The sequence below is a fragment of the Manihot esculenta genome, chromosome 13, assembly GCF_001659605.2.
Source record: "Manihot esculenta cultivar AM560-2 chromosome 13, M.esculenta_v8, whole genome shotgun sequence".
Lineage (NCBI taxonomy): Eukaryota > Viridiplantae > Streptophyta > Magnoliopsida > Malpighiales > Euphorbiaceae > Manihot > Manihot esculenta.
In genome coordinates this window covers 18,969,829-18,989,955 of record NC_035173.2, presented here as the reverse complement: position 1 = coordinate 18,989,955, position 20,127 = coordinate 18,969,829, and positions in this window count along the sequence as shown.

Sequence of the window (20,127 nt, the reverse complement as noted above, 5' to 3'; positions counted from 1 at the left end):
CAACACCTAACCCTCCATCCCTTCTGGGATCCACTTCCATCTCTTCCCTTGTATCACTCGATCTTCTTCTCTGTTCTGTCTCCCTCCTGCCTTCATCAAAAGACCTTCTAGGGTCCCTTGATGATCTTTCTCTGCCTGCCCTTTGGGACATAGCTCTTGGCAAAGCAGGGGGACGCCCTTCCATACCCTCATTCTCGGGCGGAGCTCCAGTCAATCTAGCTGATCGACGGGTTCCTCTCATCTTAGCTTCTGAAAACATAACATGAACTTTAGCATCATAGGATCCATGTAACAACATGACCCTCAACTCATAGCATAGCATATCATAGCATAGCATAGCATATCATAGCATAGCATAGCATATCATAGCATATCATGAAATGCACATGCATAAAATCATGGCATTACACATCAAGACAGGACTCAACATCCTATCCTAGTGGACATGATCTTCCTATTGTGCTTGCCCTCTAACACAACCTCTTTCCGATGTGAGATATCTCGAATCCCTGAGCATCTTAGCTCAGCACACCGTACTCTAGAGGCCCTATGCTCTGATACCAATCTGTAACAGCCCGCTTACCGGACCATCACCGGCACTAGGATCCAGATCGGCTTAAGGCCGCCGGGACCCGTAGTAAGCCTACTGTTAACTCTGTGTACCTGATAAATCCCATACATGATCACACTTAAACTTAAAACTGTTACTTACTCTTCTCTATTATTGTTTTTTTTCTTTCTTTGCTTGACTATCTTTTCTTTTCTTGAAACTTTTCTCATCCACTAAGCCTGGACTATGCATGCTCTGTCTGTATGCACTCGAAGAGTGATACCTGCTATGGTACCATACAGTAACTACAGAGATAGAAAGACTACCATGCACCAAGCCTAGCACATCATAACAACATTATCTCAATCATAAAATGATCATGTGCAAAGGGATAAACATACACTAGGGCCAAGCACAATTCTATAACTCAAAACATAACTTGCTATTACATCATTTCTATACATTACATAAACTCTGTACTGTACATCATTATCATGTCCACTATTCTATACTATTACATATGCCTTTACCCTTGCTTTCTCTTTCTCTTTCTCTTCTCTGAGGCCCTGAAAAATGGGGTTAGGGAGAGGGATGAGCTGCTAAAGCCCAGTGAGCGGAATCTATAAAAACATCACATTTAAAACATGCTATCATATGATGCATCACTGCACAAACATTTCACATCTCGGATTGGACATGATCCCAAAACTCCCTCTGTCAGTGCCCGGCCCCCAAAGGAGCTCACACAGGTCTTTCACTAACTACTCATGGTGCCCGACCCTATAAGGGCTCTCACAGGACTCATCCAAGGTAAATGCCCGGCCCCAAAGGAGCTCACACAGGACAAACAATAAAGACAGACTTATGGGCTATTGAGATCGCCTCGGTCCAATCCACATATACAAGTAATAATGCAATGCATCAACTTGATGAATACTAATGCAAAGCATCCTACATACACATGGCATAATGATGCATGATTCATGCTAAAACAGTTCTTAACTTTTAAAATAAAGTTCTGTTCCACTCACCTCTGTCAACTGCTGAGCAGTCTCTGTAACTCTAACTCTGTGGGCCTCCTTGGTCTCTCGGGTCCGTACCTACACAGGTGGACTCAAATGAGGACCAAACTTACTTAAACATAACTCTTAATATCTCCCCAAAACCCCTCTAAAACATCATAGGCATGCATGGAACAATGGGCAAAAGAAGGCTGGACTGGGCACTTTCGGCGGCTGGTTCGGCGGCCGAAACCTCCCTCCAGAGACGAAACTCATGCATGTTCGGCGGCACCTTCGGCGGCCGAAAGTCTCGTCCAGAGACGAAACTCATGCACTTTCGGCGGCCGAACTCCCTCTTTCGGCGGCCGAAAGTCTCTTTCTCACCCAAAAGCCTAGCTTTCGGGGGCAAGGTTTGGCAGCCGAAACTGCCTCCACAAGGGGTTCGGCGGCCGAACCTTGCTTCGGCGGCCGAACCTGGATTCTCCAGAAAGGCAGAATCCGAGCACAACTCATGCTCTCAGCCTCCAAAATCCTATCAAACACCCATAACATGCATACCAACACTTCTCAACTAACACACAACATATCTCATGCATATAGGGGCCTAAAAACTAGCTCAAACCCCAAAAACAACAACAAAACTCATAGAAACGCATATGATCAACATATGCTCAAACTCATGTTTATACCCCAAAACATGCCATAAACCTCTCCAAAACTTCTAAAACTTGCTTTAAACATAAGGGGAGGTGAGGATCCATGCTTACCTCTTGAAGAACTAGAGGATTGATGATCCAAGCTTGGAGATAGGGAAAAACTCACTCAAAATCTCCAAGTGCTCAACTTTGCTTCCTTTTGCTCAAAACTCTAAAACAAAACTCAAATCAAGTTAAAACATGCAAGATTTGAGGAAAACATGAGAAATCACACCAAGGAGAGCTTGAACCTACCTTTGACCCAAAAAACAGAGTGTTTAACACTCAAGTCTCGGGCAAAGGGGCTTTTGTAGTGGCCAACCGACTCTTCCTTCGGCGGCCTAACGTGCATGCGAAACCATGCAACTTTCGGCGGCCGAACTTCACCTTCGGCGGCCGAACCTGGCTTTTGTCCCCTTGGCCTTTTCATTTCAAAACTCAATTTTCTTTACTCAAAACATGCAAACATGATAAAAACACTTAAAAAAACATCTTAAAAACCTTTCTTATACCCTTAGGGCAAGCTCCGACATCCTCGAATCCCGACTTCCAACGGAAAATCCGCCGGAACGTAGGAATTCCGATATCGGGGTCTAGCCGGGTATTACACAAAGCATTTACGGCGAACATGGGCATATGGCACAAGTTTTCCTCAGTGGCCCATCCACAAACCAATGGCCAGACAAAGGTCACCAACCGAGCTATCCTCCAGGGACTGAAAAAACGACTGGATGGGGCAAAGGCGAATTGGGCAGAAGAGCTCAACAGCATCCTGTGGGCACTACGAACTACCCCTAGGACATCCACTAAGGAAACGCCTTTTGCACTTGCATTCGGCACTGAGGCCGTAGTCCCAGTCGAGCTACAAGTCCCCACACATCGAGTCCAGTTCGGCAGTGAAAGCACCAACGAAGACAAATTGAGAAGCAATCTAGACGCCCTGGAAGAAATCAGGGAGGAGGCTCAAGTCCGAACTGCCGCTTATCAACAAAGAGCAGCCCATTATTATAATCAAAGGGTCAAGGAAAGAAGCCTGAAGGTGGGGGATCTGGCCCTAAGAAATCTGGAGGCTACAGGAAAGAGAGCGGCGGTAGGCAAACTAGCACCGACCTAGGAGGGCCCATTCAGAATAGCTAAAGTGGTCAAGCCAGGGGTGTATCGAATTAAAGATATGCAAGGAAACCCTGAGCCCCATGCCTGGAATATCCAGCACCTTAAAAGGTACTTCCCTTGAGATATTGTTGAATGTAAAAGACCGATTGTATTTTAAAACAAGGCAATAAAATAGACGTGGTTATCGTCCAATTTCTTTCTTTTTGTCATAATTCACATCATTGCTCTCAAAAGAAAAGGAAGGAAAAATAAAACAGGCGTCAGGGCCCAAAATCTCAGGAAGGTAAAAGACCGGGATCCCCAAGATCTCTCGAAGCTACAAGTCCAGGATCCCCAAGATCTCCTGGCATCAGAAGACCTCCTTGAGACATAGAGACCTCCTAGAGGTAAAAGACCGAGATCCCCAAGATCTCCCGGATGAAGACCGGGATCCCCAAGATCTCCCGGAGCTACAAGTCCAGGATCCCCAAGATCTCCTGGCATCAAAAGACCTCCTTGAGACATAGAGACCTCTTGGAGGTAAAAGACCGGGATTCCCAAGATCTCTCGGATGAAGATCGGGATCCCCAAGATCTCCCGGAATTACAAGTCCAGGATCTCCAAGATCTCCTGGCATCAGAAGACCTCCTTGAGACGTAGAGACCTCCTGGAGGTAAAAGACCGGGATCCCTAAGATCTCCTAGTGTGAAAAGCCGAACTAAGAAGACAAAGGCAGCAAGAGGCCAAGAAAAGCCGACCTGAAAACACGAGCTCCAAAAAACTAAAGAGAACCGAGCTCAAAAAGCTCAAGAGGCAAACCAAAGCTACAGGCTTCACAAAAGAGCTTGGGGCACCAAAGTAGGGAAGGCAAAATTCCAAACTCTCGAGCCCATAGCACCATAAAATTATATATGTAAAAACCTAAGCAAAGAGCAAAAATCCGAGCTCCTTAATCTGCTGTGCGGACGGACTCTCAACAAATAAACGACCGAGCTCAATAAAGCCGAGTAAAGAAAACAACAAAAGGCCGAGCTCCCCATCCCAATGGAGCATACAGCCCGGATCGCACTGACTGACAAAGGGTCACCTCAACAAGGGACTAGATATCCGAGCTTATAACCGGAAAGAGAGGTAAAATTGTCTAAAATGAAGCTGCGCAGTTACAAAGTCTAAGGATTTACCCCCTCACCACTCATGTAATAAATGTTGAGGAGGTAAAGGGGCAACTTGAGGAAAAACCTAAGGGCACGAGCAGATAAAACCTCAGTTTCAGTCCCTGCTCATCACCTTAAAACAGAACTCACGGGTACAGTCAGTCCAGCTCGGAAAAGGCTTACGGATAAGAATGCCCTAGCGAATAGATAAATCTACGGGTCAAAAGTTCAGTTAAATGACAGAATTTCAGTTCTGACAGGCCTGAAGGCAAAAAGGAAAAACATCACAGTGGATCCCTTAGAAAAAATTACGAGGCACGCAGTTTAAGTGTTTCATTCGTGATAAGCAGAGGTAAGTTCAAGAATGGATGAAAAACAAGAAGTAGTTCAAGTAAAGGAAAGTAAAATTTCATTAAAAGAAAAAACAAATGTATTACAATCTATTCTAATTATCTGCTAGGGTCGAAGGAAAAACAATCCTTAAGGGACTTATACTTCTAGGTACATCATCACCTACATTATCTTTATCTACATTTACATTGTCATCTGGGAGAGGTCTAGCATCCTCCGGCTCAGACCCCTCAATGCCAACAAGAGGCACAATCTCCAGCCCTGGAGGCCTAGCACCTTCCTCTCCTAGCTCTACATCCTCCTCTTGAGGCCCAGAGTCATCCCCTTCAGGTCCGAGGACCTCCACATCTTCCCCGTCCAGCTCGGTTTCTTCCTCAGAAGACTCAGCTGCAGTGCGAGAGGTCCTTCTGGGCAAGGGAAAATCATCCTCCCCGTATAGCACGTTCTCACCATCAGAGTCCACCTCAGCAATTTGGACCTTTGCTAAAGGGGTATCAGGAGCAAGTCTGGCTTCTCTTAAACCCCGATTGAAGCCAGACATGAACATGCGGAAGCCTTTTTGCCAAATAGCAGTCTTCATCTCATCAGAGGCTTTATATTGTGACTGGCAGGCCTCAGCTATGCTTGCTTTCAGCTCAAAAGAATCCTTGTAATCTTGGAGATGAGCTTCACAGGCCTATTCAATCTCCCTCTTTAGCTCAGCCGAATCCTTATACTCCATCAAACGCCTCTCACACTCCAGCTGGATTCTGTCCTCAGCATGCCTGGCCTCCTCGAGCAGGGCTGAACATTTATGCTCCAAAGTCCTGACCTCATGGCTGAGCTTTTGATTATGAAGTTTGGACTCCTCCGCCAATGAAGCCAGGTCTCTGATACGATCAGAACTCCTACTCAGCTCCTGCTCGAGAACTTCCACCCGAGCTAGGGCCCCTTCCTTTTGAATCCTCACCTTATCAAGATGAGCTTGAATTCCTTCGAAATCAGCCTTCAGGGCCTCATACTGACGATGGATCTCATCCCTCTGACTTATAGCCTCATCCCTCTCACGAAGGGTCCCCACCATGGAGGACAGCTGCTTCAATACTTCTTCACAGCGGACCTTAGCTGCAGCTGCCCTCTCGTCAGATCCCTTAAGAACCCCTCGAGTGTGAGACAACTCCGCTTCTAGGGATTTAGCATGTTCCTGTGCCTCAGCCGCCCTCCCATCAGCCCTCTTGAGGGCCTCCAAAGCTGTATGTAGCTCGATCTGGAGGGATTCAAAATTCTCTCGAATAGTCGCAAGATTGCCTCTGGCGTCACTGGTGGCAGACAAGTTCTCCTCCAGACGCGCCTCCTCAATCTGGCTATTCACGGACTCCCGGAGAGAGCGGTCGCGAGCATCCACCTCCATGAAGAGGCCCGTCACCTAGTACAAAAAGACAACCATTAGAAGAAAGAAATAAAGAAAGCCAGAAAGGAAACCAAAAGATGACTTACCATCAGGAGCATCTCCTTAATTATATCTCCGAGCTCCCCCCGAGGTCGAGACCGAAAGCTGCTTGCTCCTTAGTGGAACTGGCTAGAAGACCAGTAAAGGCGAGCAAGCGGGGGTCTGAAGCCTCTGTGATGCCACCAAACATCCGCTCTTTAATGATTTCGGTGACCACACTAGCCAGAGATTGGTGGGTGATGTCCTCCGCATTCAGAATGTCGTACCCTCCCTCCTATTGGGAAGGAGAAGGGTGTCCCCGTGGTACCTCTGTTGTCTGAGGCAGACAACAGAGGTACCACGGGGACACCCTTCTCCTTCCCAATAGGAGGGAGGGCTGGAGCCAATCCCGCGGAAGCCCTGGACTTCTTCCGAGCAGGAGCTGGGGCAGATATTTCAGGAGGGGCTGGACGCTTGTCCCCAGTTTTCTCTATGACGCCTTTGTCAACAGATTCAGATCCAATCTCCACATAAGCAGGGGCATTCTCGGTAGAGGTCTCCGGGACATCTTCCTCTATAAGAATAACCTCAGTCCTCTTCTCCGGAGCTTCCTCTTCAACAATGGGGGACTCAAACCTCCCCCCTGGCACCTCCTCGGGAGGAAGAACAAGATCCAACCTCACTTGCTCAATATCTTCCGCCTGCTTCATAATGATTCGAGGAGCTTCCCTCACCTCCTCTATAGAAGCTTGATTGGACCTGGACTCCAAAGTAGGTTTAGGGACCGAGATCGACCTGCCACGGCTAGATGGCCGAGAGGATTTGGTACCGCGGGAGCTCGGTTTAGGGGCTCGAGAGGAAGCTTTGGCAGGAGGACGGCTAACCGTCCTAGAGGAAATAACCTGAGCCACCTCTTCAGTGGCTTCAGACACGCGACGTCCAGCCCAGAGGGCATCCAACGCGGTATTCATGCTCTCCCAGGACAAAACTAGGTTTTTTGGGGGCTTGATTTGATCCATCTTGGTGTCAGAAGCTGTAAAAAACACAAAACCAGAAAAGGTTAGCATACTTTCCAATACCAGTCACAAAGAAAAAAAGAACTGCTAGACCAAGCGCAATACCCGCGTCTCGGATATCCCTAAGGTTAGACGCAAACATACACTTCTCGACGTCATACTTCTTGTCGACAGAAGTCAGTCAGAGGAACCCCACCTGCTCGGCAAGGCTCAGCTGGGGCAGGTCATTGCAGCCCAAGGGAACATCCTCCTAGTCGAGCCCCACTCCCCACGACAGGTCGGTCTCTTTCTTCAACTCTGCCACAAGGAAACTCTCTACCCAGCCCTTTATTGAGTCCTTGTAGCCCGCGAAGAGAGACAGCCCTCCACGGGGGGCGAAGTAATAAAAATTCTGGATCGCCTTAACAAGACGGAAGAAAGTAACGAATAGACATGCCGTAGGCGTAAAACCCCAGCTCAAGCAGATAGATTCAAAGCAACACATGAACAAAATGGAATTCGGAGACAGCATCCGGGGGGTTAACCCGAAGTACTGAAAAACCTCGACGAAGAAAGGGGTAAATGGAAAAGTCAGGCCGAGGTCCCATTACTTAAGGAAAAAGACCATACTACGACCCTTTTGGGGATCTATCAAACCAGGAGGGGAAGGATTTGGAAGAATTATCCTCTCATTCTGGAGGTGAGCTCGAATAAAATAAAGCGGAGTATCTAAATACTTCCGAGAAATGAACTTAGTTATGGAAGAAGGAGTGATGCATGATTTAAGATAAAAAACTTCGGGCAGTTTAGGACCTTCCATGGAGGAATAAGAAAGCGTACCTGAAACACAGTAAAGATGGATAAGCAGAAGAAGGCGAAGGAGAATAGAGAGCAGAAGAGAGCAAGCTTTCCGAGAAGACAGAGAGAATTCAAAATGTGAAACAGTAATGAGACGAAAAGTGGTTCTGAAGAGTTTTGTCCTGGAGCGGCGCGATCATTATTACTCACGATGTTTACCCCCTCGTCAGTCGGGCAATAACTGACGAGAAGGTAAAGGGGCAATTGATGACCGCTGGGTTCCTTCACCCCTGTCTAAGGGTCGGCCCATGAAGACAGCCCACGATATGAAGGCTCCCAGATCTTCCCCAAGAGCCAGACCTGGCCCATTCCGCCGCGAGATCGTACTCCACCTAAGCTTTCCTTACAAGCTGGCCCAAACCCTCTGGGCCCACAGTCCAGCCTTCTCCATCCTCGGCCACAACCCCACCTTCTTGTCCAACCCGGAAGACAGAAAGCAGCCAGCCTTTCTTGCTAGCGGGTCCCCTTGCATGCGTGTCAGAGGCGAATCAAAGATCGTTACGCATGTAGTAGGAGCCTGGTATGTTCGTACGTCCATATCTGTATAGTAGAGACACGTGGCCCAACGACGAGGGCTCCGTTATATGTCACTAGCAGACGAAAGGAAAAGGATAAAAGGGGAGACCCTTCCCTCAGACCTCCAAGTTTTTCCATTACCTACAAAACCTCTGTAAAACCCTATTTTTTGGATTTCAGATTATCAGACCCCATCAGGAGTTTTAACCAATAATGTTTGGCTAAAACGAAACAATAGAAACAAGCGGATAGAAGCCGAAAACTCTTATTTAAATTCTTGAAAGTTTAAAAAATGTTTATAAGAAGCTAAGGAAAAGCTATTTATAATAGAAAAATCCTAATGCGAAAAATTATAAAAAAATTCAAAAAAAAAATAATCAAGATGCAAAATTGACCCTCTAAACAATGAAATTTAGATTGATTAGACCCCGTCAGGAGTTTTAACCAATAATGTTTGGTTATGACGAAACAATAAAAACAAGAGGTTAGAAGCCGAAATCTTTTATTGAAATTCTTAAAAGATTGAAAAGTATTTATAAACAGTCAAGGAAAGACTATTTATAATAGAAAAATTCTAATATGAAAAATTATAAAAAAATCTATAAAAATAATCAAGATGCAAAATTGACACCCTAAACAGTGGGATTTGAACTAATTAGACCTCGACAGAAGTTTTAATTAATAATGTTTGGTTAAGACGAAACAATAAAAATAAGAGGTTAGAAGCCGAAAACTCTTATTGAAACTTTTGAAAGGTTAAAAAATTTTTATAAATAGCCAAGGAAAGGCTATTTGTAATAGAAAACCCTAATGCAGAAATATATAAAAAATCCAAAAAATAATTAATATGCAAAATTGACTCCCTAAACTGTAGAATTTAGACCGATCAAATTCCGTTAGGAGTTTTAACCAATAACGTTTGGCTAAGACGAAATAATAGAAATAAGAGGTTAGAAGCCGAAAACTTTTATTGAAATTCTTGAAAGATTGAAAAGTGTTTATAAACAGCCAAGGAGATGCTACTTATAATAGAAAAATCTTAATACGAAAAATTACAAAAAATATCCAAAAAAATAATTAAGATGCAAAATTGACCTCCTAAACGATGTAATTTATACTTATTAGATCCCGTCAGAAGTTTTAACTAATAATGTTTGGCTAAGAAGAAACAATGGAAACAATAGGCTAGAAACCGAAAATTCTTATTGAAATTCTTAAAAGATTGAAAAGTGTTTATAAACAATCAAGGAAAGGCTATATATAATAGAAAAACTCTAATATGAAAAATTACAAAAAAAAAATCAAAAAAATAATCAAGATGTAAAATTGACACCTAAACAGCGTAATTTGGACTGATTAGATTCCGTCAGGAGTTTTAACCAATATCATTTGGATAAGAGAAAACAATAGAAACAAGAGGTTAGAAGCCGAAAACTCTTATTGAAATTCTTGAAAGATTGAAAAGTGCTTATAAATATCCAAGAAAAGGCTATCTATAATAGACAAATCCTAACATGGAAAAATATAAAAAAACCCAAAAAAAAAATCAAGATTCAAAATTAACCCCCTAAATGATGGAATTTGGAATGATTAGACTTGTTAGGAATTTTAACCAATAACGTTTGGCTAAGACGAAACAAAAGAAATAAGAGGTTAAAAACCAAAAAATTTGATTGAAATTCTTGAAAGATTGAAAAGTGTTTATAAACACCTAAGGAAAGACTATTTTTAATAGAAAAATCCTAATACGAAAAATTATAAAAATATCTAAAAAAATAATCAATATGATAAATTGAGCCCCTAAACTGTGGAATTTGGACTGGTTAGACCCGTCATGAGTTTTAATCAATAATATTTGGCTCAGATGAAATATTAGAAACTAGAGGCTAGAAGCCAAAAACTCTTATTGAAACCCTTGAAAGGTTAAAAAGTGTTTATAAACTGCCAAGTAAAGGCAATTTATAATAGAAAAACCGTAATACGGAAAAATATAAAAAAAATCCAAAAAACCAATCAAGATGCAAAATTGACCCCCTAAACTATGGAATTTAGTCTAATCAGACCCCGTCAGGAGTTTTAACCAATAACGTTTAGCTAAGACTAAACAATAGAAATAAGAGGCTAGAAGCCGAAAACTCTTATTGAAATTCTTGAAAGGTTAAAAAGTGTTTATTATAAACAATAAAGGAAAGACTGTTTATGATAAAAAAAATCCTAATATGAAAAATTACAAAAAAATTCGAAAAAATAATGAAGATGCAAAATTGACTCTCTAAATGGTGGAATTTATACTGATTAGACCCCATCAGCAGTTTTAACCAATAATGTTTGGCTAAGACGAAATAATAGAAACTAGAGACTAGAAGCCGAAAACTCTTTTTGAAATTCTTGAAAGGTTGAAAAGTGTTTCTAAAAAGTAAAGGAAAGGCTATTTATAACAGAAAAACCTAATACGGAAAAATATAAAAAAATTTTAAAAAATAATCAAGATAGAAAATTGACCCCTTAAACGATAGAATTTATACTGATTAGACCACGTCAGGAGTTTTAATCAATTTGTTTAATTAAGAGAAAACAATAGAAATAAAAGTTAGAAGCCGAAAACTCTCATTGAAATTCTTGAAAGGTTGAAAAGTGTTTATAAACAATAAAGGAAAAGTTGTTTATAATAAAAAAAACCCTAATATGAAAAATTATAAAAAAATCCAAAAAAATAATTAAGATGCAAAATTGACCCCCTAAACTATAGAATTTGGTCTAATTAGACTCCATCAAGAGTTTTAACCAATAATTTTTTGCTAAGACAAAACAATAGAAACAAGAAGATAGAAGCCAAAAACTCTTATTTAAATTCATGAAAGATTAAAAAATGTTTATACGCAGCTAAGGAAATGCTATTTATAATAGAAAAATTCTAATATGAAAAATTATAAAAAAAATTCAAAAAAGTAATCAAGATGCAAAATTGACCTTTTAAACAGTAAAATTTAGATTGGTTAGACCCCGTTAGGAGTTTTAACCAATAATGTTTGGTTATGAATAAACAATAAAAACAAGATATTAGAAGCCGAAAACTCTTATTGAAATTCTTAAAAGATTGAAAAGTGTTTATAAATAGTCAAGGAAACACTATTTATAATAAAAAAACTCTAATATGAAAAATTATAAAAAAAAAAATCTAAAAAAATAATCAAGATGCAAAATTGATACCCTAAACAGTGAAATTTGAACTAACTAGACACCGTCTGGAGTTTTAATTAATAATATTTGGTTAAGACGAAACAATAAAAACAAGAGATTAGAAGCCAAAAACTCTTATTGAAACTCTTGAAAGGTTAAAAAGTGTTTATAAACAGTCAAGGAAATGCTATTTATAATAGAAAAATCCAAATACGGAAAAATATAAAAAAATCCAAAAAAATAATCAAGATGCAAAATTGATCCCCTAAACTGTGGAATTTAGACTGATCAAACCCCGTCAGAAGTTTTAACCAATAACGTTTGGCTAAGACGAAACAATAGAAACAAGAGGCTAAAAATCAAAAACTCTTATTGAAATTCTTGAAAGATTAAAAAGTGTTTATAAACAGCCAAGGAACGGCTAATTAAAATACAAAATTCCTAATATGAAAAATTACAAAAAAACACTAAAAAAATAATCAAGATACAAAATTGACACCTAAATGGCAGAATTTTGACTGATTAGACCTTGTTAGGAGTTTTAACCAATAACATTTGACTAAGAGAAAACAATAGAAACAAGAGGTTAGAAGCCGAAAACTCTTATTGAAATTCTCGAAAGATTTAAAAGTGTTTATAAACATCTAAGGAAAGACTATTTATAATAGAAAAATCCTAATATGGAAAATTATAAAAAAACCCAAAAAAATAATCAAGATGAAAATTAACCCCTAAACGGTGGAATTTGAACTGATTAGACCTATCAGGAGTTTTAACCAATAATATTTGGCTAAAACGAAACAAAAGAAATAAGAGGTTAAAAGCTGAAAACTCTTATTAAAATTCTTGAAAGATTGAAAAGTGTTTATAAACAGTCAAAGAAACGATATTTATAATAGCAAAATCTTAATATGGAAAAATATAAAAAAAAAATTCCAAAAAAACAATCAAGATGCAAAATTTACTCCCTAAACTGTGGATTTTAGACTAATTAGATCCCGTCAGGAGTTTTAATTAATAACGTTTGGCTAAGACGAAACAATAGAAATAAGAGGCTAGAAGCCGAAAACTCTTATTGAAATTCTTGAAAGATTGAAAAGTGTTTATAAATAGCCAAGGAAAGGCTATTTATAACAGAAAAATCTTAATACGAAAAATTATAAAAAAATCCAAAAAAATAATCAAGATGCAAAATTGACCCCCTAAATCGTGGAATTTAGTCTGATTAGACCCCGTTAGGAGTTTTATCCAATAATGTTTGGCTAAGACGAAACAATAGAAACAAGAGGTTAGAAGCTGAAAACTTTTATTAAAATTCTTGAAAGATTGAAAAGTGTTTATAAACAGCTAAGAAAAGGCTATTTATAATAGAAAAACACTAACATGAAAAATTGTAAAAAAAAAACTCAAAAAAAAATCAAGATGCAAAATTGACACTTAAACGGCAGAATTTGGACTGATTAGACTCCATCAGAAGTGTTAACCAATAACATTTAGCTAAGAGGAAATAATAGAAATAAGAGATTAGAAGCTGAAATCTCTTATTGAAATTCTTGAAAGATTGAAAAGTGTTTATAAACATCTAGGGAAAGGTTATTTATAATAGAAAAACCCGAATATGAAAAATTACAAAAAAATCTAAAAAAATAATCAAGATGCAAAATTGAACCCCTAAACCGTGCAATTTGGACTAATTAGACCCGTCAGGAGTTTTAACCAATAACGTTTGGCTAGGACGAAACAATAGAAACAAGAGGCTAGGAGCCAAAAACTATTTTTGAATTTCTTGAAAGAATGAAGAGTGTTTATAAATAGCCAAGGAAAGACTATTTATAATCGAAACACCCTAATCTGGAAAATTATAAAAAAATCTAAAAAAAATAATCAAGATGCAAAATTGAACCCCTAAACCGTGCAATTTGGACTAATTAGACCCCTCAGGAGTTTTAACCAATAACATTTAGCTAAGGCGAAACAATATAAATAAGAGGCTAGAAGCCGGAAACTCTTATTGAAATTCTTGAAAGATTGAAAAGTGTTTATAAACAGTCAAGGAAAGGCTATTTATATTCGAAAAATCCTAATATGAAATATTATAAAAAAATCCGAAAAAAAAATCAAGATGCAAAATTGACCCCTTGAATGGTGAAATTTGGACTGATTAGACTCCAATAGGAGTTTTATCCAATAACATTTGGCAAAAACGAAACAATAGAAATATGAGGCAAGAAGTTGAAAACTCTTATTGAAATTCTTGAAAGATTGAAAAAATTTTATAAACAACTAAGAAAAGGCTATTTATAATCGAAAAACTCTGCTATGAAAAATTATAAAAAAATCCAAAAAATAGTCAACATGCAAAATTGAACCCCCTAAACGATGGAATTTGAACTGATTAGACCTCGTCAAGAGTTTTAAACAATAACTTTTGCCTAAGGCAAAACAATAGAAATAAGAGGGTAGAAGCCAAAAACCCTTATTGAAGTTCTTGAAAGATTGAAAAGTATTTATAAACAGCCAAGGAAAGGCTGTTTATAAGAGAAAACCCTAATATAGAAAATTAATAAAAAAAAATTAAAAAATTAATCCAGATGCAAAATTGACCCCTAAATGGTAGAATTTGGACCGATTAGACTCCTAAGAAGTTTTTACCAAAACATTTGGCTAAGAGGAAATAATAGAAACTTGGACAAATTTCATGAATTTAAAATAATCAGTGCTCACATTAGGAAGAAATGATATAGGCATTCTTTGTTTTGACCATTAGACCTTAGCCACCCTTTTTTTCTTTCCAGTAGTATAATAAACTTTGTGCATTTTATTAAGCTTAATGATTGTGTTAGATTTTTTTTTAATCATTAAAATTATGCATTTTTGTTTAGCTTAGTTCATTCATTACTTTTAGATATGTATCCATAAATAGATTATATAGTGTTTATCATGTACCAGTTAATATGCTTGTATAAACTTGACATATGTATTGCCTCACTAATCCTAGGACAGATTTCATGAATTTAAAATAATGAGTGCTCACATTAGGAAGAAATGATATAGGCATTCTTTGTTTTGACCATTAGACCTTAGCCTCCCTTTTTTAGTATTCTTTATTTGCCCTTTTGAAACTTTATCATTTATCCTATTTTCCTTTCCCCTTTGGGACCTATAAAAAACAAAGACCTTTTGAATGGAAGTTGGATATGTAAATTAAATTCAAAAAAAAAAAAAAGAGAAGAGTAGTTTTCTACTTGATGAGTTGTAAAACTCACAATTTTTTCCCCATTTAATTCCATGATTTTACTATAATTTTGATGTAAATATTTAATTTTAATTTGAATTTAATTCTGGACAGGTTTGTGAGCAGAAGTTGAGAAAAGGAAGGAAAACGGCTGAATTAAAGGATATTTTTTTATTCTGTGAGGCTACAACCTTGACCAAACTTGTAACCCAAGGCAATGGGGAGATAAGACAGATTTTTCCACCTAAGCAAGGATAAGATTAGTTTCAAATGGAGTCCAATTGAATCAAACTCAATCAGATGATGACAGAGATAAGATTAGGATAGAGATAAGACAGGGATAATATATTTTATTTTAAATTTTATCATTTTGTGCCTATATAAAGGCTCCTAGCATTCAACCTGGAGAATCATATTCTACCTCTCACTCTCATTTCCTCTCTTGCTGCTCCCCCACTCTCTTCTCCATCTTCTTTTCTTTTTCTTCTTCTTTTGCTTAGTTGCTATAATTTTATTATGGCCATGAGTGGCTAAACAATTTATTTTCAGTTGAAGGTTAATTTAAATTGAGGTTTGTTCAAGTTGTGAGGTTATGCACTTAATTCTCTTCATCTTATTTTTATTTTTTGTCAATTTCTGATTTCGAGAAACACCACCTCCATTGTTATTTTCTTGAGAATTCAAGAGGCCTATTGAATCTCTTGGGAAAACGACTTATAGCTAATTAATCTAATTAAATCCGTAATTGTTTAATTGGGTTAATAACAGGTAGTAATTAACATATTGATTTATGTTAAGAAATTGACAAATTTGATTTAAATAAAACGCGTATTTTTATTGATCAAGTTTGGGTTCTTCTCTCTTAATGCAGTTAACTAATTAAATCTACACGTGTGTTGGAGTTATTAGTTAACTAGGAATTAATTTAAGCGCGAAGCAGAGTAATTTATTCGTAAGGAAGAATTGGTAGAATTCGTGTGTTTGACCACTATAACCAAACAATAGATAATAATATGAAATACTTTCTTTTTCTAACCAATGATCAACTGCAGAATACCTCAATTTGATTACCTTCAGCTAAAAGTTCTAATTAATTATTTGTTTCTCAAATTTCAATTACATTATTTATTTTTTTCTTTTAAGTTTATTTCTTTTGGCTTGCCCAAGGCAGAATTACTTCCATCAAAAGATTCTCTTCTTCTCACTTTTTGTATTAAACTACTCTTCTATTTCAAATTGGTCATCTGAATTAAACATGATTAAGGTCTCTGTGGGATCGATACTCGCTTACCCTATCTATAAATTCTTATCAATCAAGAAAATGGAAGTAAATTTTAAATTGACGGATTCGACACCCGTCACTACTCCAATGTCTGAGTTGCTTAGTAACTAGGAGTGGACATGAGCCCCATGTGTACTTTTACATCAAACGGCAGCTCAAATTAAGAGTATGCAAAGCACCTTGAGTAGTTTGATCGGTTGAGTAACCGGGTACTAGTATCACAAATGTGGGTATTCACGTAAAAAGACAAGTGTCAACTCAAAAAAAGAAAGTTACAAAATAAATAAAAAAATACTTAATATATGTGTTTGATTTTCATTCAATTTTATTACCTATTGTCTTTTTTTCTACAGCCTTGTCTTACCATATATCCATCTTTCTCCTATGTGAAATCCTTTTGATCTCTTTATTTATGAGTTTTATAATAATGAAAATGTGGTGAATTTGCTTAGAACTAGAGAATGAAAAAAGCTTGAGTTACAAAAATTGATTTAAGGTGGTTAAGATATATGTAAATACATGTTTATTCTTTTGTTGCATGATGCATACCATGTGATTTATTTGTGGATATTTATTTAAGTAAAGATTTGAATTTTGCTAAACAATGATGCATGAATAAGTTTTAATGAGCTGTTATTTAAAATTATGTTCTTTTACTGAATTTGACATAATTATTGAGAAAAACTTGATTGCACTCTGTTTATCATATTGCTGAGAAATTCATAACCCTATTTAGTTTTTCCTATTTATTTTTTTCTATTTCTTTTGCTTGAGAACTAGCAAAACTCTAGGTTTGAGGATATTTGATGTGGTGAAATTTTACATATTTACTCATAATTTTGGAACCACATCCACCTAATTTAACTGATTTTTATTAGCTTTATTAGATTTTTTATTTAATTTTAAGATTTTTAGTTTTACTCTATTACTTGATGTTTTTACTTCATTTATAGTATTTTTTTATAGGTCAAAACAAGTCAAGGAACGAAGAAGACACTTTGAAAAGAAATTCGAAAAAGTTTAGGAGGTTTTTGAAGAAACAAACAAAAACATGGTGTAGACCCGTGTTTTTATCTCTGCCCCGTATTTTGACCTCCTGCCCTATGTTTTTCACTAGACAAATTTTTTGAAGCCCGAGTAGGCCCGTGTTTTCATGTTCTACCCGTATTTCGCTATTTTCCATTCGCTCCATGTAATACCCGGCTAGAGTCCGGCACCGAAATTCTTGTTGTTTGGTGGAATCCGGGGTGTCGGAATTCTAGAAAAAGGTAGAATTTATGTTTTACTAAGTGGTATGATTTGTAGTGATGTTTTACGGTTAATGGAAGTGAGTTTTGAGTTGAAATAACCTAAGGCAGTTGAGCCAAGTTCGGCCGCCGAAGATAAGTTCGGCCGCCGAAAGTGCTCAATATTCGGCTTCCGAATTCAGGTTCGGCCCCCGAATGTTGCATGGTTTTGCATGCGATTCGGCAGCCGAAGCTGAGTTGTTTAGCCAGCAGTTTTGTATCCCTTAGTCAGCATTTTGGACAGGTGTTATCACCAGCTCATGTCCAGACGTTGGCCACGTCTCCCCTGGTTTATTTGCTGAGTTTGAGCAGCTCATGCAGAGTGTTTTGAGTGTGCACAAGGGTTTGAATGGTTTGAAGCAAAAAGCTAAGTTTGTGAGAGTTTGAGAGTTTGAGGAGAGTTGGTCCGTTTTTTCTTGTTCAGAGTGTTCATCTTCGTGTTACAGGAGGTAAGTGATGCTCTTGAACATGTTTTTATGTGTTTTCTGAAGGTTTTATGGAAGGTAAGGGAGAGAGATGCATGTTTCAGTGAGAAGTAGTGGTTTTGATGAAGTTATGCATGTATACATGTTTCTGTGTTTGTTTGATTTGTTGTTTGGGGTTATTAGATAGTTTTGGACCCCTGTGATCATATACATGCGTATATGTGTGTTGAGGAGTATGGTTTGAATGGGTGAAGGGAAGGAGAAGATGGTTTGCCGTTGAAGCTGAGTTCTGGATGAACTCAGGTTCGGCAGCCGAAGGTTCATTCGGCCGCCGAACCTCTTGCATGGTGGCTTGGCTGCCACAGCCTGTTTTGCATGTTCGGCTCTGTTTGGGGGATTCGGCCGCCGAAGGTGCCGCCGAAGGTGCTTGAGTTTCGTCTCTGGAGAGGACATTCGGCCGCCGAACCTGCCGCCGAAAGTGTCCTGTCCAGCTTTCTTTTGCATGCTTTGCAGGGGATAGTTGAGTGAGTTTAAGGGGATTCTTGGGGAAGTTTAAGAGAGTTATTCTACGCTTGTTTGGTCCCTCATTTGAGTCCCATCTGTATAGGTACAGACCAGAGGAACCAGAGAGAGCAGCAGTGAGTACTGCTCCAGAGGTTCAGAACCTGCAGAGTCAGTCAGTCCAGATAGCCAGAGGTGAGTGGAACTAAACGTAATTCTTTTACTTGCAAAATGGAATGTTTTAGCATATCTCATGCATCATGTTTATGCCATAGGTTGATTGCATTAGTATCCACGAATATGTTGCATTGCATTGTTAATTGTTGATGTGAGTACATGCTGAATGATCCCATAGTCACAGACAGGAAGTCCAGGAGCCTTTGACTACGCCCTGGCAGGTATAGCGAAGTCCAGGAGCCTTTGACTACGCCCTGGCAGGTATAGCAAAGTCCAGGAGCCTTTGACTACGCCCTGGCAATGGTAAGTACAGAGGTGTTATATACACATATACATATATGACAGGAAGACCAGGTGCTCGATTCTACGCCCTGGCACAGAGTTACTGGGACTATGTGGTGACAGGTTTACTCTTGATGTGGCTTGTCTGTGATATGGTGCATTTCATGAGATCATATTTTACTGAGATGTTTTACTGTTCTACTCACTGGGCTATAGAGCTCATCCCACTCCCTTAACCCCAGTTTTGCAGGTTCAGTGTACAGTGTACAGGGACAGTCCAGCAGAGTGCAGGAAAAGTAAAGAGATCTGTAATAGCTTAGAGTGGACATGTAATATTAAAGAGATGTAATAGTTGTTGCTTGACCTAGTGATGTATGTTTTGTACATGATCTGTATATGTATATATGTTTTCCTGTATGTGAAAACCAGGCTTAACAGGTATGAGTTAACCCATCTAGAGCAAGCTCTAGTCAGGGATACAGAGTACAGAGTACAGGAGTACAGAGTACAGAGATAGTGCATGCACAAGTTAAGCCTTGGTTCAGAAAAGAGTTTTATTTTCACAGAAAATGTATGATCATGTATGAGGTTTACAGGTACACAGAGAGTATAGCAGGCTTGCTACGGGTTCTGGCGGCCTTAAGCCGACCTGAATCCTAGCGCCGGTGACGGTCCATTTTGGGGTCGTTACAAATTGGTATCAGAGCCCTAGGTTCACATGATCGGACCTATAGAGACAGTGTTGGGCTCAGACAGGTTAGAAGTGGTCAAGCACAATAGGAAATCATGTCCACTAGGATAGGGTCTTGAGTCCTATCTGCTATGATATGCCATGAGTGTCGTATGTGTATGATTGATGTTTATGTGCTAAGTGGTATGTTATATGTTGTGTTTCCAGAGTAAAGATGCGAGGAACTCGTCGATCAGCTCGATTGACTGGAGTCCCACCAGAGAATGAGAGACCAGCTGCTCGTCCTCCTGCATTGCCACGGGCAAGGTCTCAGAGATCTAGCAGGGAAGGTACGTCAATAGACCCTAGAAGGTCTGTCGACGAGAGCAGAAGAGGTACAGCTAGGGGAGGAAGATCAGAGGAAAGGAGGGAAGCTATGGAGATTGATCAGTCTAGAGATGACAGCATG